This window comes from Rhinoderma darwinii, chromosome 6, assembly GCF_050947455.1.
Source record: "Rhinoderma darwinii isolate aRhiDar2 chromosome 6, aRhiDar2.hap1, whole genome shotgun sequence".
In the NCBI taxonomy this organism is placed as follows: domain Eukaryota; kingdom Metazoa; phylum Chordata; class Amphibia; order Anura; family Rhinodermatidae; genus Rhinoderma; species Rhinoderma darwinii.
Genome location: NC_134692.1, coordinates 79,362,046 through 79,386,149, shown reverse-complemented (window position 1 = coordinate 79,386,149; position 24,104 = coordinate 79,362,046).

The following is a 24,104-nucleotide window of genomic DNA, read 5'->3' as shown; positions in this document are numbered from 1 at the left end:
GGACAGCATGGTCCTTCCAGTACAGACACATGTCCTCCAATGGGCAGCTACTCAATTTTTTGGCCTGAGAATTCATGCATTTACTGCCACTGGCAGATAGGCGAACAAGCCATTTGATGAATACCTTCGGCTGTTTATGTGGAGTTTGCAATATTATGTCACTCCAAGGCCTCCAAACATTGTATGCAGTTAGAAAATCAGCTGTAGTATTGGTCGGTCGCAAGCCAAAATGGTCCTTTTATGCCAAGCCCTGGCACATCTCTGTACAATAAATAAAGCACACACAATGAGAATCCTCATACATGGGAAAAAGTAGCAGAATGTGAAATAAGATGTATTTTACCCCTGTTGTATACTGTTTATGATCACTGTTTGCAATTTAAAAATAAAAATGTATTTACCCACTTTAGAAAAAAATAAATCAGGTACACTGACATATCTACTATTATAAAGAATGTAAAATTGAAAGATATACTACATTCCCCTGCAATGTTATATTCATCTAATGTAGTGCATAGCAAAATTATGCCATTTTTTCTGGTCATATACATAGCTGTAATTAAGCCTGGTCCTTAAAGGGGGATTCCCATCTCAAAGATCATATTTAAATGTGTTCCTTATGTAAAGTTATGAATACCTGCCAATATATTTATTTTTATTTTTTGTTCCGTTCTTGAATATATTGTTTCTGTTGTATCCCAGGTCCCTGTGTGAGTTTACAATTTGTTTCCTATGGATACGACCACTGCCGAGATTCTGATGCGGTGGCAGCGCTTGCGCAGATGCTACTGAACAGTTTGAGGAGTATGGCCGGGTTCTCGGGAGTGAGCATTTGAAGAGCATGCGCAGTAGCTCCTGACCCGGCCACCTCTCTGCTGCGCTATAGAAGTGAGTAGGACAGCTCTCAGATATGCGCAGTAGTCAGAGAGCCGTCCTATTCCGAAGTTCAGCTAATGTCTGCACATGCCAGATAAGACGTAGCAGAGTCCTCAGGGCTGTTACAACGCTCTGAAGCACTGTTATCTCTATAAGCAAATATAGAGATAACAGTGTGAACTTTGCAAAGTAAGGCCTCATGCCCACTTCAGTGTTTTTCTTCAGGGTGCGAGCCGTTTTTCTGACGGCTAGCACCCTGACCCATTAATTTCAATGGGGCCATGCACACTTCAGTTTTTTTTGACGGTCCCGTTGCTCCGTTCCGATCCAAAGTAGAGCATGTCCTACTTTGGTCCGAGATTCCGTGACCGTGAGGCCCATGCAAGTCAATGGGGCCGTCAAAAAACTGATGGCACACGGAAGGCATCCGTGTGCCGTCCGTGTGTGACAGAGCCGTTGCCTAGCAACGGCCGGGCGGGCAGAAATACATTACAAAAATAATACACTAATCGGCAGCCACTTGTCTCTATCAATCACCCAAAGAGAAAAGAGGCTGCTGATTAAAAATAAAATAAAAAGCAGTTCATACGTACCCCGGTAGTTGTCTTGGTGACCAGTCCCTCTTCTTCCTCGAGTCCGACCTTCCTTTCTGACGCAGCAGCCTGTGATTGGCTGCAGAGGCCGCTGCAGCCTGTGATTGGCTGCAGAGGCGGTCACTTGGGATGAAGCGTCATCCCTGGAGGCCGGCCTTCTGACGTCATCCTGACGTGCGTGACCGCCACTACAGCCTGTGATTGGCTGCAGCGGTGACATGGATGAAACGTCATCGCTGGAGGACGGACAGGAGAAAAGTAAGTATGAACTTTTTTTATTTCATTAAAATTGTATTTTCCGAGCGCCGAGCATGGTACTGTCCAGGATGCTAAAAGAGTTACCGCCGATCAGTGCAGCCCATTAGCTCTTTCAGCACCCTGGACAGTATCATGCTCGGTGCTCAGAAACGGAAACACGGAGTGCACACGGGAGTGCACACGGCCACTAAACCGGGCACACGTATCCGCTCTTAAAGGGCCAGCACGTGCACATGAAAACAATCATCATCATCACCTCACATGATTTCCTGGACTATAAGATGGCCCCTTCAATTCTGATCCTTGCCTGAGCATTGTTAGTATATCCCAAGTCTGTCTTGCAAATGGTCCCTTACTGTTTTCCCGTTGCAGTTTTTACCCGTGCCCTGTTACCTGTTCCTGTATCCCGTGCTGTGTTCTTGTTCCTATGCCTACTAGTGTAAGAGTCGTGTCTACTGCCCCTGCTGTCGTTTGCCACGTCCAGTGTCTTCTGCCACGTCCAGTGTCTTCTGCCACGTCCAGTGTCTTCTGCCACGTCCAGTGTCTTCTGCCACGTCCAGTGTCTTCTGCCACGTCTTGTACTGTCCACCACGTCTGGCGCAACCTGCTGCACCTACCTTCATCCGTGCTGAAGCCACAGCCACTGTCTGGACTAGTTCAGGTACCCGTGTGTTACGAACTGCTGTATACTCTTGTATAGAATGTGACTAGGCCAGTTGCCTCTCCGCTACGACAGAGCGGCCTAGTGGGTCCACACACCCTGTGACGATGACAGTCTGTCTTAGTAGGGTGCCCCTTGTAGTAGTGTATTAAATAGTTTTAGGAGATGTGGGAGAAGTGTTTTAATTTTTTTATAATAGATTATGGGTACGTTATCTGAGCTTGGACTTTTCTTATTGGGAATGGTGTGCAGAATTTCCACAATTTCTCGACTTGTAATAGGCATTAGTAGAGATTCTTTCTGAGAAGAAGGTAGTTGTGGCTGATACAAATCTTTCAATAAACTTTTTATATCAAGTGTTTGTTGTTTTTTTTGTCATAACAGGGACATATTTATTTAAATTGTATACAGAGGCATAGTTACATAGTTAGTACGATTGGAAAAAGACACATGTCCATCAAGTTCAATAAAGGGATGGGAAAAGGGAAGGTAAAAATATCTACACATAGGAGCTAATATTTTTTTGTTCTAGGAAATTATCTAAGCCTTTTTTAAAACCATCTACTTTAGCTACTGTGACCAGCTCCTGCGGTAGACTATTCCATAGATTCACAGTTTCCACAGAAAAGAAGGCTTGTCGTCTCTGCAGATTGAACCTTTTTTTCTCCAGATGGAGGGAGTGCCCCCTTGTTTTTTGAGGGGGTTTTACATGGAACACGATTTCATCATATTTTTTGTATGTGCCATTAACCCGTTAGTGACCGCCACATAGTGTTTTTATGGCGGCCACTAATGGGCTTTATTCTGATACAATAGCATTTTACGGCGCTGCATCATAATAAATAAACAGAGAGGTTTTGGAGAGGGGAGGGAGCACCCTCTCATCCCACCGGCACCTGGCGATAAGATCGCCGAGTGTCTGTGTCTCCATGGCAGCCGGGGGCCTAGTAAATGCCCCCAGGTCTGCCTGTAGTAAATGCCTGCTAGCAGATGCCTGTCCGTTTTACACGGACAGGCATAATACACAGCAATACAGAAGTATTGCAGTGTATTATACATGCGATCGGATAATCGCATAGTGAAGTGCCCTAGTGGGACTAGTAAAAAAGTTTAAAAAAAAGTTTAATAAAAAGTGAAAAAAAAAAATGAAAAATCCACTTTTCCCCCTTACAAACTGCTTTATTATTAACAAACAAGATAAAGTAAAAAAAAGTTACACATATTTGGTATCACCGCGTCCGTAACGACCCCAACTATAAACTTAGTACATAACATGAACCGCATGGTGAACGTCGTAAAAAATAAAATAGAAAAACATGCAAAAATTGCTGTTTTCTTTGAATCCAGCCTTAAAAAAAATGTGATATAAAGAGATCAAAATGTCGCATCTACTCCAAAATGGTACAGATAAAAACTACAAGTCGTCCCGCTAAAAAAAAGCCCTCATACATATGGATCGGCAAAAAAATAAAAGACTAATGGCTCTTCAAATATGGAGACACAAAAACAAATAATTTTGAAAAAAAAAAAGTGTTTTCACTGTGTAAAAGTAGTAAAACATACAAAAACTATACAAATTTGGTATTGTTGCAATCGCAACAACCCACGGAATAAAGGTATTGTGTTATTTATACCATACGGTAAACAGCGTAAATTTAGGATGCAAGAAAGTGTGGCAAAATTGCAGGTTTTTTTCTATTCCCCCCCCAAAAAAAAGTTAATAAAAGTTAATAAATAAATCCTATGTAGCCCAAAATGGTGCTATTAAAAATTACAACTTGTCCTGCAAAAAACAAGACCATAAACAGCTATGTCGATGGAAAAATAAAAAAGGTATAGCTCTTTGAATAAGACGATGGAAAAACTTAAAAAATGGCCTGGTCATTAAGGTTTAAAATAGGCTGATCATTAAGGGGTTAATATATTTATACAACTTAATCATGTCCCCCCTTAGTCGTCTTTCTTCAAGGCTTTTTTCAAAGCTTAATTATTTTAAGGGACTCTTGAAATATCTGGTGTGGAGGAGAATAACTGGTTGTGAGAATTTTTAAGTGTAACGGCTGCCGCGCCGTTCCCCGCCATTCCCACGGCCTCTGCTCCGGTTCCGGCACCCTCCCTCATCAGCTGCTCATCCCAAGCTCCACTTACCCGGTCCGGACGCTCTGCTGGCCCTGGACGGCGTCAGGTGAGTGCATCCATTACCTCCTTCCGCGGTCGGTATCCTCAATGTGCGGCTGCAGTCACTAGAGGGCGCGCGCACCTTAATTCCTAGAACTTCCTATTTAAGGTTCCTCCTCCCTTCCATCCCTGCTTGTTCAACCAATTTCCCCGTGAGTTCCCTGTGCCCTAGTTCCCTGTTTCCATTCCTTCTGCCTTTTGTCTGGATTTCCCGTTACTGACCTCTGCTTGAACTTGACTATCCTTGTCTGCCGCCTACCTTGACCTATTGCTGCCTTACCCGTAACGACGTCTGCCGCCTGCCTTGACCTTTTGCTGCCATACCCGTTACGATGTCTGCTGCCTGTCCTGACTTCTGCTTATCCATCCGACCGCCTCTACCCGCTGTGCCAAGCGTTGCCTGGGTTCCAAGCACCATCTCCCAGACGACACCGAGGATCCACGAACAAACCGGTGAGAACCGTTATATTAAGGCAGTGATAACGGTAAGGTCTGTTCAATTTACGCAGAGAAATTATTAGTGTAACATTTCTGTTTACAACGCAGATATATATCGGTCTTTACATTTGTTTATTTATTAAAGAAATTGGTTCATTTTGTGCCTTATTAGGTTTAGATAATTTATGGATGCATTCATAACTGGCTATTTGATGTAGAAGGGAGTTCATTTCTTTTGAGCGTTGTTTTTTTACATAAGGGGCAATTGCTATGAGTTCGCTTTATATATCACTATCTTGTGGATTTTCCACACTGTTTGAAAGGGATATGGGGAGATATACAGTATATGCTTTGAAATATATTGTTAGCTTGCGTGACAAATTGGATAACCTATCATTATCATTTATGAGAGTTTCATTCAACTTCCATGTCAGGTTTCTTCTCGGCAGAGAGCTGATCTTTAACTCCAATGACATTTAAGCATTGCTGGATATTGTTATGTAAAGGATCTGCCAGGCACTACATCTGGGTATACTCCCAGGATTAATCAGTCGACACCTGAGGCCAGACCTCTGAGACTGACACCTGTTCCCACCAATCAGGGTGGCAGGCTCAGGAGTGGGAGAGCCTATCGCGGCCTGGTCAGTCAGAGTTAGCTCCGCCCCCTGTCCATTTATACCTGCCGTTTTCTCTTCCTCCTTGCTTGTTATTCTTCTTGGATTCCTGGCCCCACTGCTGCCTTGCTCCAGCCTGCTTCTGCCGTGCTTCTGCCTTGCTTCAGCCTTGCTTCAGTTCCGTTTATCCTGCGTTGCTCTGCCCCTGGCTTGCTTCTGCTCCGTGCTCCCGTTTGTATACTCCACTACTTCCTGATCCTGACTGGCTCATTCACCGCTCCGTTTCCTTGCGGCGTTCCGTGGGCTACTGTATTCCCTTGCGTGTTCCCTGTTTGTCTCCCTTGCACTTAGACAGCGTAGGGACCGCCGCCAAGTTGTACCCCGTCGCCTAGGGCGGGTCGTTGCAAGTAGGCAGGGACAGGGCGGTGGGTAGATTAGGGCTCACTTGTTCCCTTCACCTCCTTCCTGCCATTACATAATAACAAGCCCTTACCTAGTCTACCATTTCTTCTATGCTGACGCTATCATGGACCCCCTTGAGACCCTGGCCCAGCAGATGCAGGGCCTCTCCCTACAGGTCCAGGCCCTGGCTCAGAGGGTCAATCAGTCTGATGCTGCCTTTGTAGTACCCCTCACCTCACCTTTAGAACCCAACCTCAAGTTACCTGACCGGTTCTCAGGGGACCGTAAGACTTTTCTCTCCTTCCGGGAGAGTTGCAGACTTTATTTCCGCCTAAGACCTCACTCCTCAGGTTCCGAGAACCAGCGGGTGGGTATCATTATATCCCGACTCCAGGAAGGGCCCCAAGAGTGGGCCTTCTCCTTGGCTCCTGACGCCCCTGAACTTTCCTCTGTTGATCGGTTTTTCTCTGCCCTCGGTCTCATTTACGACGAGACTGACAGGACTGCCTTAGCCGAGAGTCAGCTGGTGACCTTACGTCAGGGTGGGAGACCTGTTGAGGAATACTGTTCTGATTTTAGAAAGTGGTGCGTAGCTTCTCGGTGGAACGACCCGGCCCTAAAGTGCCAGTTTAGGTTAGGATTATCTGATGCCCTGAAGGATCTGCTGGTTAGCTACCCCTCTTCTGACTCCCTAGACCAGGTTATGGCCCTAGCAGTACGACTTGACCGACGTCTCAGGGAACGTCAGCTTGAACGTTTCAATGTTTTCCCCTCTGACTGCCCTGCGATTCCCCCCGAGGTCCCGTCTCCTCGCTCTTCCACGGAGGACTCGGAGGTACCTATGCAACTCGGGGCCTCCATGTCCCCTCGACAACGTAGAGAGTTTCGCAGGAAGAATGGTCTCTGCTTCTATTGTGGGGATGACAAGCATCTACTGAACACCTGTCCCAGGCGCAAGAATAAGCAGCCGGAAAACTTCCGCGCCTAAGTGATCATCGGGGAGGTCACTTGGGCGCACAGGTATTTCCCGTTAATACTAAACGCAATAAGATTTTGCTTCCCTTTCAGGTCTCGTTTGCTGGCCGGTCTGCCACTGGCAGTGCCTTCGTGGATTCGGGCTCATCTGCTAATATCATGTCTGTGGAATTTGCTATGTCTCTAAAAATGACATTTATTGATTTACCTTATCCTATCCCTGTAGTAGGTATCGACTCCACTCCTCTTGCTAATGGTTATTTTACTCAGCATACTCCTGTTTTTGAACTCCGTGTTGGCTCCATGGATTTGGAGCAGTGCTCTGTACTGGTGATGCAGGGATTATCGTCCGATCTGGTATTAGGTCTTCCCTGGTTGCAGCTGCATAATCCCACGTTTGATTGGAATACTGGGGATCTCACCAAATGGGGTAGTGATTGCCTGATGTCATGTCTTTCGGTTAACTCTATTTCTCCCCGGGAGGAGGTAAACTCGCTTCCTGAGTTTGTTCAGGACTTCGCTGATGTGTTTTCTAAGGAGGCCTCCGAGGTGTTGCCCCCTCATAGAGATTACGATTGCGCCATCGATTTGGTGCCTGGTGCCAAGCTTCCTAAGGGGAGGATATTTAATCTTTCATGTCCTGAACGTAAAGCTATGAGGGAGTATATCCAAGAATGCCTGGCCAAGGGTTTCATTCGCCCCTCGACTTCTCCTGTAGGTGCTGGCTTCTTTTTCGTGGGGAAGAAGGATGGTGGTCTTAGGCCGTGCATTGATTATCGGAACTTGAATAAGGTCACAGTAAGGAACCAGTATCCCCTTCCTTTGATTCCGGATCTTTTTAATCAGGTTCAGGGGGCCCAATGGTTCTCTAAGTTCGATCTACGGGGGGCATATAACCTTATCCGCATCAAAGAGGGGGATGAGTGGAAAACTGCGTTCAACACGCCCGAAGGTCATTTCGAATACCTAGTCATGCCCTTTGGGTTGTGTAATGCCCCTGCCGTCTTCCAGAATTTTATTAATGAAATTCTGAGAGATTACCTGGGAAATTTTCTTGTAGTGTACCTTGATGACATACTGGTGTTTTCCAAGGACTGGTCCTCCCACATGTCAGGAAGGTCCTCCAGGTCCTTCGGGAAAATAATCTGTTTGCGAAGACCGAAAAATGTGTGTTTGGGGTACAGGAGATACCATTTTTAGGTCAAATCCTCACTCCTCATGAATTCCGCATGGACCCTGCCAAGGTTCAGGCTGTGGCGGAATGGGTCCAACCTGCCTCCCTGAAGGCGCTAAAGTATTTGAGGGGGTGGAATTCGAGGTGGCCAGGATTGTGGACAGTAGGATGATCCAGGGCTCCCTCCAGTACCTGGTCCATTGGAGAGGATACGGGCCGGAGGAGAGGACTTGGGTACCTGCTCGAGATGTTCACGCTGGGGTATTGATAAGGAGGTTCCACCTTCTCTTCCCCACTAAACCGGGTCCTCTTAGTAAGGGTCCGGTGGCCCCTCATAAAAGGGGGAGTACTGTAAAGGATCTGCCAGGCACTACATCTGGGTATACTCCCAGGATTAATCAGTCGACACCTGAGTCCAGACCTCTGAGACTGACACCTGCTCCCACCAATCAGGGTGGCAGGCTCAGGAGTGGGAGAGCCTATCGCGGCCTGGTCAGTCAGAGTTAGCTCCGCCCCCTGTCCATTTATACCTGCCGTTTTCTCTTCCTCCTTGCTTGTTATTCTTCTTGGATTCCTGGCCCCACTGCTGCCTTGCTCCAGCCTGCTTCTGCCGTGCTTCTGCCTTGCTTCAGCCTTGCTTCAGTTCCGTTTATCCTGCGTTGCTCTGCCCCTGGCTTGCTTCTGCTCCGTGCTCCCGTTTGTATACTCCACTACTTCCTGATCCTGACTGGCTCATTCACCGCTCCGTTTCCTCGCGGCGTTCCGTGGGCTACTGTATTCCCTTGCGTGTTCCCTATTTGTCTCCCTTGCACTTAGACAGCGTAGGGACCGCCGCCAAGTTGTACCCCGTCGCCTAGGGCGGGTCGTTGCAAGTAGGCAGGGACAGGGCAGTGGGTAGATTAGGGCTCACTTGTTCCCTTCACCTCCTTCCTGCCATTACATGTTATTTGTCCTTTGGAAGCCTTTAAAGCTTTATGGAGCATGTCGCTGGTAATAAATAGGTTATATAGCCAACTCGAAAGAACTCAATCTTTATTGAATACTTGTTCAAAAAGTGTTGAACAACAACACAATTGCATAAAAATTGTCATGAGTCACACAGATATGAGTATAGATGCAAGACAACCAGATGGACTCCCTGCATACTGAATTGACCCCAGATAGTTAACAATAAATATGGTAGAAAACCAGCTGCGAACCAGCTGCCAAGTACTAAAAGTACCATATTTATTGTTAACTATCTGGGTTTAATTCAGTATGCAGGGAGTCCATCTGATTTTCTTGGATCTATTCTCAATTTCTTGACATGACAATGTTTATGCATTTGTGTTGTTGCTCAACACTTTTTTAACAAGTATTCAATAAAGATAAATTTTATTCTTGTTAATAAACTCATGTCCTGCATGGTTCTTTCGAGTTGGTTATTTATTAGCTTTGCATGTTTTTGAGACCTATATTGTATGGGAATAATATATTAGCGTCACTATTTCTTTTCTGTTTTTCTACAGATCAATTCCCTTTAAACCAGTTATGGATTTCAGGAGCAGAGATGCATCCTGGGAGGCACGGGCCAAAAATGTATTTGGTCATAAGACTACACAGACTTTTGTATCAGTCCAAAAGGTTGCTTTGAAGAAAACACTGAAAAATTTATTGCATAGGTGTACACGTGTATGGTGGAAGAAAGTATGCTTACAAAACTATCTAGCAAAGTGTAATGACGGGGGAAGGAGACAGACAGGTGAGCCCTAATCTACCTACCACTCGGTCCCTGCCTACTTGCATGACCCATCCTAGGCGATGGCGTACAACTGGGCGACGGTCTCTACGCTCAATACGTGCACGAGAGACAAACAGTCAAGGGTACACAGAAGCTACGGGAAATGGAGCAGTTGCCCATGGCAACACCGTGAGCAACAAGAGTAGTGAATGAGCCGAGTCAAACAAGGAGTGTACGAGGTACCAAACGCTGAGCAGGAGAGTAGTCAGTAAAGCCAGGGTCAATTTTAAGCAGAGGTCAATAGTACTAGCTGGAACAGCAGAGCCAGGAAACCAGACAGAATCACAGGCAAGGAAGAGCAGGAAATTAAGGTATAAATAGACAGAGGGCGGGAGCTAGCTCCGTCTGGCTAGGCTGTGATAGGTTTTCCCACTCCTCAGCCTACCAGCCTGAGTGGTAGCAGATGGAGTCACTCTATCAGACCTAGGAGCAGATGCAAACTGATTAATCATGGGTGTCGACACAGAAGCTGTGTCTGGCAGATCCTTTACACAAAGGGTCTCATTCCACAAGGCCTACGCAGTCGGGTTTTCCCATTATTCCCCATTGATGATGACACCTTTTTAACACGTTGAGAAGAAAGTTGCATGTCTTGCTCCAAGATTTATATGCAATTATTGATTGGCTCCAATAGTCAAACCTTGTAACTTTTAGAACAAAAAAGTGAGGAGTTTTCAACGTAAGATCCAGGTGGGGTATATAAAGGAGGTGGTAGAGTCCCTTAAAAAAGCATTGGACGACGATATTTTGTTGAATTGGAGAATGGGAGAATTAGGTATCATCCATTAAGACAAAAAAGTACCAGAGGAACGTACAGGATAAGCAAAACAACAAGATGTATCAGTGAAAACAGAATAAGCTTCCTCTTCAGGAAAGGTCGCCATCTATGACATCATTATCATCAGCAAGTATGAGCTCTGCAACATCCTCAAGTAGAACAAACAGGTATCACTTTCGCAATGGGAAATGCAAAGCAGAATATCTATAAATATTGATAAATCCCCTGGCCCAGACGGCATACATCCACGAGTATTAAGGGAATTGAGCTCAGTATTAGACAGACCATTGTATCTCATCTTCTTAGACTTGTAACAGGATCAGTGCCACAGGATTGGAGGACTTCTGATGTTTTACCAATATTTAAGAAGGGTAAAAAGGTGGAACCGAGTAACTACCGTCCAGTAAGTTTGACATCTGTGGTATGTAAAATATTTGAGGGTATTCTAAGAGATGAACTACAAAAGCATATAGCAGAGAAAAGTCTAATAACTGATAACCAGTATGGATTCATGAAAAACAGGTTGTGCCTAAATAACATGCTCGGTTTCCATGAGGAGGTAAGTGCAAATCTAGATGTTGGTCATGCGGCTGAAGTGATATATTTGGATTTTGCAAAAGCATTTGATACTGTTCCACACAACAGTCTTGTTCTGAAGCTACAGACACAGGGACTGGGGGACCACGTATGCAAGTTGGTAAAGAATTGGTTAAGGGACAGAAAACAAAGGGTTGTTATAAATGGAACTTACTCAAATTGGATTGAAGTCAGCAGCGGCATACCACAAGGATAGGTGTTAGGCCCAATTCTTTTTAATCTCTTTATAAATGACCTTGTGGATGGGATTGATAGCAAGGTGTGAGTTTTTGCTGACGATACAAAACTTTGTAGGATACGTAAAACTCAGCTTGACTTTAACATATTATAGAAAGACCTAGATAAGCTGGGAGCATCGGCAAAAACATGACATATTAAAGTTAATGTTGATAAATGTAAAATAATTCACCTATGGCGCAATAATAGCATTAATTCATATACATTAAATGGAATAAAACTGGGCATAACGGAACAAGAGAAGGACCTGGGTATTCTGGTAAGAAATAATCTAAGCAGCAGAACTCAATGTCAGGGTGCAGCTGCAAAATCAAATAGGATTTTAGGGTGTATAAAATGAGAGATAAAAACCCTTGATTCAAATGTAATATCACCACTCTATAAATCCCTTATAAGGCCACATCTAGAATATGGAATTCAGTTTTGGGCTCAACATTGTAAAAAGGACATAGGAGAACTGGAGAGGGTTCAAAGGTGGGTAACTAGATGGCTAGAAAAATTGGGCTTGTTCAGATTGGAAAAAAGATTTCTTAGAGGTGATCTTATTAATATGTATAAGTATATGTGTGGTCAATACAGAGAACTAGCAAATGATCTGTTCCTTCCAAGGATTCTACAAAGGATAAGGGGACAGCCATTTCATGTGGCAGACAAACGTTTCAGTCATCAATATAGAAAAGGGTTCTTTACAGTTAGGTTGGTCAAGCTATGGAATGCCCTTCCCCAAGAGGTAGTGATGGCATATACTAAGTCAGCATTTGAAAAAAGCTAGATGCCTATTTATTTACATATGGCATCGAGGGTTATAATTAATCAAGCAATGAATGACGGGTAATTTATTGAGAAAGGTTGAACCTGATGGACCTACCATATGAGGTCATATTTGCTTAAACATCCCTCATTTACACATCGCAGATCAAAAAATCTAAGGGACATATTGGTCCATAGCTATTATCGGTGACAACGTCCAGTCAATGCTAGAGATGAGCGAACTTATGAAAAGTTCGGTTCGGCTGGTTCGCCGAATTTCAAGAAAAAGTTCAAATTCGGACCGGACTAGTTCTGACCGAACCTGTAATTCAAGAAAGCCCCTAAAAATCGTGTATAACACTGTTTAAAAGCCCTAGAAGCCCTATATAACACTCTTAGGTCACCCATGAGTGTATCCAAGTACTTTTGAGCTGTCTTTAAGGCAAAGTTAGTGTCAAAGTTACGCCAATATGTATGGCTATAGGAAAACGGATGGGACACGGTGATAACTAACAGAAACCACTGCACTTGTGCATGTTGTATGCTTAATGCATTGTTAAAAAAGGTACAAAAATTAACAATTTTTGGCGGCAGATGCCTCCCAGGTTTCATACATATAAGGTGGTAAAAGAAGAAGCAATGGCAATTGACAAGCCCTCAAAAAATGTACCCTTTATGGTGGCAGATGCCTGCCGGGGTTCATCCATACATGGATGTAAAAGCAACGAGCAATGGCTTTTCACAAGCCCTCCAAAAATTTACCCTTTTTATTGGCAGATGCCTGCCGGGGTTAATCCATACATGGATGTAAAAGCAACAAGCAATGGCTTTTCACAAGCCCTCCAGGCCTGCTTGTAGCAGACGGCAGTGGAGGTGTATTGGTGGTAGGAGAGGTAGCCAATGGACAGCAAGGGTGGTGGTAGTAGTAGCAGCACATTAAAACAGACTCGACAGTCACAGGACAAAGCCCTGTGGTGGGGCTGGCCTCAGGCCTGCTTGTAGCAGACGGCAGTGGAGGTGTATTGGTGGTAGTAGAGGTAGCCAACGGAAAGCAAGGGTGGTGGTAGTAGTAGTAGCAGCACATTAAAACAGACTGGACAGTCACAGGACAAAGCCCTGTGGTGGGGCTGGCCTCAGGCCTGCTTGTAGCAGATGGCAGTGGAGGTGTACTGGTGGTAGTAGAGGTAGCCAACGGACAGCAAGGGTGGTGGTGGTAGTAGTAGTAGCAGCACATTAAAACAGACTGGACAGTCACAGGACAAAGCCCTGTGGTGGGGCAGGCCTGCTTGTAGCAGATGGCAGTGGAGGTGTTTTGGTGGTAGTAGAGGTAGCCAACGGACCGCAAGGGTGGTGGTAGTAGTAGTAGTAGCAGCACATTAAAACAGACTGGACAGTCACAGGACAAAGCCCTGTGGTGGGGCTGGCCTGCTTGTAGCAGACGGCAGTGGAGGTGTATTGGTGGTAGTAGAGGTATCCAACAGACAGCAAGGGTGGTGGTAGTAGTAGTAGCAGCACATTAAAACAGACTGGACAGTCACAGGACAAAGCCCTGTGGTGGGGCTGGCGTCAGGCCGGCTTGTAGCAGACGGCAGTGGAGGTGTATTGGTGGTAGTAGAGGTAGCCAACGGACAGCAAGGGTGGTGGTAGAAGTAGTAGCAGCACCACATTAAAACAGACTGGACAGTCACAGACAAAGCCCTGTGGTGGGGCTGGCCTCAGGCCTTTTCTCTTAGCAGACGGCAGTGGAGGTGTATTGGTGGTAGTAGAGGTAGCCAACGGACAGCAAGGGTGGTGGTAGTAGTAGTAGTAGTAGCAGCACATTAAAACAGACTGGACAGTCACAGGACAAAGCCCTGTGGTGGGGCTGGCCTCAGGCCTGCTTGTAGCAGATGGCAGTGGAGGTGTACTGGTGGTAGTAGAGGTAGCCAACGGACAGCAAGGGTGGTGGTGGTAGTAGTAGTAGCAGCACATTAAAACAGACTGGACAGTCACAGGACAAAGCCCTGTGGTGGGGCAGGCCTGCTTGTAGCAGACGGCAGTGGAGGTGTACTGGTGGTAGTAGAGGTAGCCAACGGACAGCAAGGGTGGTGGTAGTAGTAGTAGTAGCAGCACATTAAAACAGACTGGACAGTCACAGGACAAAGCCCTGTGGTGGGGCTGGCCTCAGGCCTGCTTGTAGCAGACGGCAGTGGAGGTGTATTGGTGGCAGTAGAGGTAGCCAACGGACAGCAAGGGTGGTGGTAGTAGTAGTAGCAGCACATTAAAATAGACTGGACAGTCACAGACAAAGCCCTGTGGTGGGGCTGGCCTCAGGCCTGCTTGTAGCAGACGGCAGTGGAGGTGTATTGGTGGTAGTAGAGGTAGCCAACGGACAGCAAGGGTGGTGGTAGTAGTAGTAGCAGCACATTAAAACAGACTGGACAGTCACAGGACAAAGCCCTGTGGTGGGGCAGGCCTGCTTGTAGCAGACGGCAGTGGAGGTGTATTGGTGGTAGTAGAGGTAGCCAACGGACAGCAAGGGTTGTGGTAGTAGTAGTAGTAGCAGCACATTAAAACAGACTGGACAGTCACAGGACAAAGCCCTGTGGTGGGGCTGGCCTCAGGCCTGCTTGTAGCAGACGGTAGTGGAGGTGTATTGGTGGTAGTAAAGGTAGCCAACGGACAGCAAGGGTGGTGGTAGTAGTAGCAGCACATTAAAACAGACTGGACAGTCACAGACAAAGCCCTGTGGTGGGGCTGGCCTCAGGCCTGCTTGTAGCAGACGGCATTGGAGGTGTATTGGTGGTAGTAGAGGTAGCAAGCGGACAGCAAGGGTGGTGGTATTAGTAGTAGCAGCACATTAAAACAGACTGGACAGTCACAGGACAAAGCCCTGTGGTGGGGCAGGCCTGCTTGTAGCAGATGGCAGTGGAGGTGTATTGGTGGTAGTCGAGGTAGCCAACGGACAGCAAGGGTGGTGGTAGTAGTAGTAGCAGCACATTAAAACAGACTGGACAGTCACAGGACAAAGCACTGTGGTGGGGCAGGCCTGCTTGTAGCAGACGGCAGTGGAGGTGTATTGGTGGTAGTAGAGGTAGCCAACGGACAGCAAGGGTGGTGGTAGTAGTAGTAACAGCACATTAAAACAGACTGGACAGTCACAGGACAAAGCCCTGTGGTGGGGCAGGCCTGCTTGTAGCAGACGGCAGAGGAGGTGTATTGGTGGTAGTAGAGGTAGCCAACGGACAGCAAGGGTGGTGGTAGTAGTAGTAGCAGCACATTAAAACAGACTGGACAGTCACAGACAAAGCCCTGTGGTGGGGCAGGCCTACTTGTATCAGACGGCACTGGGGGTGGATTGGTGGTAGAAGTAGTAGCAGCACCAACAGCGGCACATTAAAAAAAGAGTGGACAGGACAGAATCCCGTAGTAGCAGGCGGCAGTAGCAGGCGGCAGCAGCAATGTCAGATCTAATCAGTGGCATCAGGCACAGGGGTTTTAAAATCCTCACCGATCCACGCTTGATTCATTTTCAGAAACGTGAGATTTTCCAAGCTGTTGGCGGACAATCTTGTTCGCTTAGGGGTGACGAAGCCCCCTGCCGTGCTGAATACCCTCTCTGACGCTACACTGGAGGGAGGAGAAGACAGTACACCCATGGCAAACTGGGCCAGTTCTTGCCAATGATCCATTCTGCTGACCCAGAAGTCCATGTGGTCTCGGATCAGGATTTCTGACGGAGAAAGGGCTCAGTCCAGGTACGAGTGAACCTGGTTGTTTAGGTGCTGGTGATGGTGAACATCCCTTTGGTGACTACGATGTGTGTCAGGTCGGGATATTGGATGTAAAAATGTTGTCATCATATTTTGCAAACTGAATTGGCTGCTGCTGCTGCCACTGCCGCTGCTGCCGCCTATTGCAGAGGTAGCTCTGCCAGAGGCGGTGGAACGATGAGACAGTGGGGAGCGGAGAGTGGCCCCCCGTTCAGACATGCTTGCAGCAGGTGTTTGCCGTTTGAAAGCCATGACAAGCTGGCTGCATAGCTTCTCTCGATAATAAGCCAATTTTGCCTCCCTCTCGGAAGGCGCAAAAAACTCCCCCATTCTGGCTTTATACCAAGGGTCTAAAAGTGTGGCTATCCAGTACTCATCTCTTTGCTTCATGCTAACAATATGACAGTCAGCGCGCAAGTAACGAAGCATACAGCTCGCCATCCTGACCAGCGTTTCAGAGGGCCCGGTTGGTTCCATCTCCGCCCCATACTACCATGGTTGTTCATCATCAAGGTCGTCGTCAGACTCGTCATCATCACTGTCATGTTGTGCGGCTGCCTCGTCCCCTATCCCTTCCTATGATTCCATCTCCAAATCCAGCTCCTCTTCAGGTCCTGTTTCCTCATCCTCCTCCTCCTCCTCCTCCTCCTCAACATCCATAGCCAGATGTGATCCTTCCTCCATCCTTTGCTAAATCATCGCTGTGAGCGTTTGCTCCAGAATGAATTTCAGCGGCATAACATCGTTCATTCCGCTAGCGTTACGGCTCACAAATCGTGTGGCCTTTTCAAAGGGCCTCAAAACGCGACATGCATCTCTAACCAGCTGCCAGTGCCTGAGCTCGAAATTAAACTGGCTCCAAACGCTGCCCGTCTGCTGCATCAGGAAATCATTGACGGCTTTCCGCTGTTCGTACAGACGGTCCAACATGTGCAGGGTGGAATTCCAGCGTGTTGGAACGTCGCAAATCAGGCAGTGTTCTGGGAGATTGTTTTGACGCTGCAAGTCCAGGAGGGCGTGCTTAAATGCATACGAACTTCTAAAGCGAACGCAAACCCTCCTGGACATGGCCAGCACACCCTTCAAACCAACATATGACTTTATGAAGCATGTTATGACCAGATTGATCACATGTGCCATGCAAGGAGCGTGTGTCAGGTGACCTAGACGCAGTGCAGCCACAATGTTCTTCCCATTATCAGAGACAACATTGGCCAGTGTGAGTTTCAGAGGAGACAGCCAGCGTGCGATTTCCTCCTTGATGCACAGCAGCAGCTCCTGCCCTGTGTGGCTTTTCTCGCCCAGGCTCAGCAGGTGTAAGACAGCGTTGTGGCGCTTCACCTTGCACCTATGAAAAGAGGAGGGAGGAGGAGTGGAAGATACGCTGTGTCCTGTCGGGGACGGGAAGACCTCCAAGGAGGAAGGCAAGGAGGAGGAGGAGGAGTAGGAGGAGGAGGATGGTAGGCGCTTGGTGTCCGGAGTTGAACCAGAAAGATACAAGCGTGGAGGTGGTAATGCCTGGCATTGCTGCGGTGGTGCATCGGACTGCAAAATATTGACCCAGTGGGCCGTAAAAGACATGTACTGTCCCTGCCCATAGTTGCTGCTCCACGTGTCGACGGTGGCATGTACCCTGCTGCACACGGATAATTGCAAGGACTGGCCCACCTTTTCCTCCACGTGCTTGTGCAAGGCAGGGACAGCTGTTTTGGAGAAGTAATGGCGGCTAGTTATTCGCCACCTAGGCTGAGCGCACGCCATCAATTGCTTGAAGCCGGCGGAGTCGACCAGGTGGTACGGCAGCGACTGCACCACCAACAACTTAGCCAGGTGTGAATTAAGCCACACGTGGATGACTGGGTACATATTGTTGCTTATTGGACAACGATTCCGTAATGGATAACTGACGGGACGTAGGAGGAGCACTAGATGACAGTGATGATGATGATGACAACGAGATGGTGGATAAGGCCTGGCTACTACTTAGATGACAGGGACTCGGAGCAGCAGCAGCGGCAGAGGGGTCTTCATTAGATGTACATGATGGTGGGGCATGTCGATTGTCCCACTTGGCCTTGTGATGCCGCTCCATGTGTTTACATAGAGCGGTAGTTCCTACATTGCTGCCCTGCCCACGCCTTACTTTCTGCTTGCAGATACGGCACTGTGCCATGTTTTCATCCTCCGGGAAGGTACAGAAAAATTGCCACACGGCAGAGAACCGTAAAGAGGTAGTACCACGTCCACCACCACTACCACCACCACCCGAGCTTGCCCCTTGTCTGGCAGGCTTTTTTCGGGAGCCTACACCAGTAGCAGTAATGTCGCTGTCACCGGCTCCTGAGCTGACCCTACCGCTGCAACGTTTTGCAGATTTACTTCTGCCCCTACCTCGGCTTGGCTGTTTATCACTGCCAGTGCCGCCTCTACTACCCTCCTCCTCTGACGCCGTCATCACCTCATCACCTGGTTCCCACGTCCTGTCTAAAACAACATCATCTTCATAGCCCTCCTCATCATCCCCGCCACTTCTGTCACTGTGTTGTGAATGTGATGTGACATCATGGCGGGCTCCATGCCCCCCTCATTACTGCGTCTGCCACCACGGCTACCACCAACCGCCCCACTACCACAGCTATGCGTCTCGGACACCGCTTCCACCTCCACCGCCGCAACACACTCCGTTGGCTGACTCGCGGAAAACAAATCATCATCACTATGTTGTTACATAGTTACATAGTTACATAGTTAGTAAGGCTGAAAAAAGACACATGTCCATCAAGTTCAACCAAGGGAAGGGAAAAGGGAAGGAAAAATTTCTACAGATAGGAGCTAATATTTTTTTGTTCTAGGAAATTATCTAACCTTTTTTTAAAGCCATCTACTGTCCCTGCTGTGACCACCTCCTGCAGTAGGCTATTCCATAGATTCACAGTTCTCACTGTAAAGAAGGCTTGTCGCCCCTGAAGCTTGAACCTTTTTTTCTCCAGACGGAGGGAGTGCCCCCTTGTTTTTTGAGGGGGTTTTACAAGGAACAGGATTTCACCATATTTTTTGTATGTGCCATTAATATATTTATATAAGTTAATCATGTCCCCCCTTAGTCGTCTTTTTTCAAGGCTAAATAGGCTTAATTCTTTCAATCTTTCCTCATAACTTAAATTCTCCATGCCCCTAATTAGCTTCGTAGCTCTTCTTTGTATTTTTTCCAACTCCAGGGCATCCTTTCTATGAACTGGAGCCCAGAACTGAACTGCATATTCTAGATGAGGCCTCACTAATGCTTTGTAAAGTGGTAATATTACATCCCTGTCCCGCGAGTCCATGCCTCTTTTAATACACGACAATATCCTGCTGGCCTTTGAAGCAGCTGATTGACACTGCATGCTGTTATTGAGTTTATGATTTACAAGTACACCCAGATCCTTCTCAACAAGTGAATCCGCCAGTGTAGCTCCCCCTAGGACATCAGTATCTTCCTTCGCACCCGAGGAGATGTCTCTTAGGACTCTCAGGAAAGATGGCTTCCCGCTAGGAAGGGGGAGTGAAGACATAGATGATGGAATGGAAACGCTAGAAATACTCATATTACTACTGTCACTGTGCCAAGGAACTGTAGAGGATCTGGAATCCAACGAAACCTGGCTTGAAGCCAGATCGTCACAGTCTTTCTGCTGAGATGACCGCAAGCCAGCCAACCAGTCCACAATGGCCGTATTGTCTAAAATAACCCGCCCACGGGAGGAGATGGACAAGTCTGGCTTGCTGATACTGCTACTACTACCAGCAGGCACATGGCTGCTGCTACTTATAGAACTGGGCACATGTCTTGCGCCAAAAATGCTGGTACTGGGTCTGGCATCAACACATCCAACATTTGGACTGGAAGAGGACATGGCATGGGTGTTTTTTCCTCTACCCCGTCCTTTCACAACCTTTTTTTTACCACACTGCTGTAGTGCAGCAAGTTGAATCAAAACCCCTTCCCCTACTAGAGGAATGAGGCCCTTATAAAATATTATTTGGACTGGCTGAAAATGAGTGACTGTGAATAGGTGGCAGTCAGTGTATGCTGTGACTTTTATAATAGCACCAAAGGCACCGGCTGTACTTAATTAGCACGTTGAATTAAACCCTTAGACAGAAATGAGGCCCTTTTAAATTGTTTTTCGGACTGGCGGAAAATCAGTGACTCATAAGGTGCCAGTCAGTCAGGGAATGCTGGGCGTTGTAATACTACAGCTGCCTGCCTGGATTGCAAGTTGGATATTAACCCATGCAACGGGGATGAGCCCCTTATAAAAGCTTATTCACACACTGGCTTGGCAAATGGCAATGAATGAGAATTTCTATCAGCCACTGTGCACTCAGGGAATGCTGGGCGTTGTAGTACTACAAAGGCTGCCTGTATTGCAAGTTGGATGTTAACCCATGCAACGGGGATGAGCTCCTTATAAAAGCTTATTCACACACTGGCTTGGCAAATGGCAATGAATCAGAATTTCTATTAGCCACTGTGCACTCAGGGAATGCTGGGCGTTGTAGTACTACAGCTGCCTGCCTGGATTGCAAGTTGGATGTTAACCCATGCAACGGGGATGGGCCCCTTATAAAAGCTTATTCACACACTGGCTTGGCAAATGGCAATGAATGAGAATTTCTATCAGCCGCGGAGCACTCAGGGAATGCTGGGTGTTGTAGTACTACAAACAAAGGCTGCCTGTATTGCAAGTTGGATGTTAACCCATGCAACGGGGATGAACCCCTTATAAAAGCTTATTCACACACTGGCTTGGCAAATGGCAATGAATGAGAATTTCTATCAGCCACGGTGCACTCAGGGAATGCTGGGCGTTGTAGTACTACAAAGGCTGCCTGTATTGCAAGTTGGATGTTAACCCATGCAACGGGGATGAGCCCCTTATAAAAGCTTATTCACACACTGGCTTGGCAAATGGAGAATTTGTATTGCAATTTGGATGTTGAGCGTAGAGTAGACTCCCGCTGTAGTGGATGAGCCCCTTCGATTGCTGGATTCCTGCCTTTTAGATTCCTAAAGCTTTCCCTTACTGCACAGAGATGCTATCCCTACAGCTCCTGTCTCTAAAATGGCCGCTGAGCTCCGTGCATAGACTATTATTGCAGGCTTGAGCCCGCCCCTATGCTGCCTCCCGATTGGCTGGGAAAGCCGTTTCCAAGGCATTATGGGGTAGCCTGATGTCAGGTGATATTTTGAAATCCTCCATTTTAGATCTAACATGTGGCAGGCGCCAAAATGTAGCCGGGTTCGGTCAAAACGTGTTCGGCCGAACCCGGTGAAGTTCGGATTCGCTGCGAACCGAACTTTTCACGATGTTTGGACCGAAACCGGGTTTGGTTGTCCCGGTTCGCTCATCTCTAGTCAATGCCTTTGGGTCACAAAGACCTGTGGGGTTGCACTTTATGTGGAAACATAAAAAATGCCACGCAATTTAGAGGTTCAGACGGTAATAGGGTTTATAATATTGTCCATCAGATTGACTGCAGATTGACACAACAGGAGTTATAAATCATGCTTGTTGCCCCTGTGGGAAAAAGTATGTGGGATTAACATCCCGTCAGTTTCGTCTAAGTGTATGTGAACATGTCTTGGACATTGAGAAGGCAAAACAAATTGAGGATTTATCTATCCACAAGCCCCTTCCACGTTACTTCAAACTCCTTCATAATTGTGATGCCTCCCTACTTTAAGTTAGTAGAATCGATAGGGTCTATGTTGGTCTGAGCGGGGGTGATTGGAAAAGAACACTGGCTCAGAGAGAGGCAATGTGGATTGATCGGCTGAATACCCTCTCCCAGATGGGTCTGAATGAAACTAATAGTTTTGTCCCATTCCTTTAGATGTCATGTCAATCCTTTTTGGTCTTGATAGATTTAACATAAATGTTTTTCATTTATTTTATGTTGAACTGTCTCCCTTTATTTCTCTTTTTTGTATACTTATATACACACACACCTATAGAGTCCTATTAAGGAGATATATTTAGGAACTTGTTCCTTTTGAAGTAGTACAACAATTGTATATGCAATACGTATGGATCCATTTGGATGGGTTTTGGTTCTTCTTCCGTGCTCTACATCAAGTTTCCAGCAAGAACTATCTGCCTATGTATGTTTTAATATGTGGGGTTGAAGTGTAATATATGTGTGTTACAAATTAAATTGTCACCAGTGTTTACTTAGTTAACATGCATATTTTCTACTATGCATACTTTTTTTTATACATATACTTACAATGATTTGGTATGGGAATTTGCTGCTACTTGGGTAGTTTGTATTTGAATAGCTTTTTGATATATTTGGTAATATAGTATGTGCTTAAAAATATAATTTTTTTCGGTCACTAGTGTTGGTCACTTATTTGTTGTTTATTTCACGTGTTGTGCACTCGGCATTTCACAGCACTGCACTTTTTTTCCACTTTATTTCTTATTTTGTATTCCTTTTAATATTGGGTATCTTACTATATCTATCTCTTTTTTTATATATACCTTTTTATTAATTTAGGAATATTTACTTATGTATTCACTTGTTCAGTCTATGTGATATATGGATTTATACCAGTCATTACTTGATGTGTTGCTTATTGTGTTTTTTCACTCACACACGCATACACACATAAATCCTCAATTTTTATAGCTGTATATGTATATGGATTCCCTATTTTATCTATTGTATGCACATATTGTATCTATATTATGCACCAATTCGTTGTCTTAATATTCAATAATATCTAAGATTTTTACGTTTGTTATTATACTCTTTGTGAATCTATCTGTGGGTGCGTCTGCCCTCAGGGTGCATAGCTGGCATCATGTGCACCCACATCTCGGATCCTCGGTGTGTTATATAAACAATTATATATATTTATATATATATATATATATATATATATAGACAAAAAAAGAAAAGTCCAGCAGCACCGATGAATGAGAAAAGATGGGTGCAAATCCCAGGGAGCCGACCAAGCTCTCAATATCCACAGAAATACAAAAATAGGCAGCACACCATAGATGAAGTGAAAAAAAGGGTACTTTATTGGCCCCAAGTGCACTTGGGGCCAATAAAGTACCCTTTTTTTCACTTCATCTATGGTGTGCTGCCTATTTTTGTATTTCTGTATATATATATATATATATATATATATATATATATATATACTAGTATATAAATATATATTTACATTTCTTTTTAGTGCATGTTATTGATAGTCCTATAGTATGAATAATTTTTGGCACTGCACGTGCTCCTGCCGTCCACGCCATCCTTGCCCTCTGATTAAGTGCACTCGTCTTTGCATGTGCTGGCTCATAATGGTGGACATGGCGATCTTCACTAGCGTGCTGCTTGTGCGCCTGTCATCCGCACCCCCCCCGTCCTATTTATTTGCGGTGGTGATGCTGACTTCACGCGTACAGCCAGCATGCTCGCCCTACTGGTTGGCTGACTAGCTTTGGGGCATTCATGGTCTGACACACTATCTCCTCCTCCGGTTTGGTCACCATATTTGGTCGCATGTGTGTATGTTCCATCATCTATGTAAGTTATACATCATGTGGACTGAATAATTAATCTGTCGATGTTTTGAGTTTCTTCAGCTGTGTACGGTAATCATTGTGCTTTTTCAATTGGCTCATAGGGAATTAAATACTTGTGTATGTGTATGTCAAATCACCCCTAGACGAAGCATTCCTTGCGAAACGTGTGTTTGGTGTGGTGGATTCCCTGATACACCTTCTCTTTCGCCATTGCATTCCTGTTAATGTTATTATTTCCACTTTGGGCGATTAGGATTATATCAATTTATTCGGTACATTTAGTACATCACAACTTTTCTTACCATATTTATTGTTAACTATCTGGGGTTAAAACAGAATGCAGGGAGTCAACCTGGTTATCTTGCATCTATTCTCATGTCTTTGTATCTCATGACAATTTTTATGCAATATATACTGTTGCTCAACACTTTTTTAAAAAGTATTCAATAAAGATTGCTTTTATT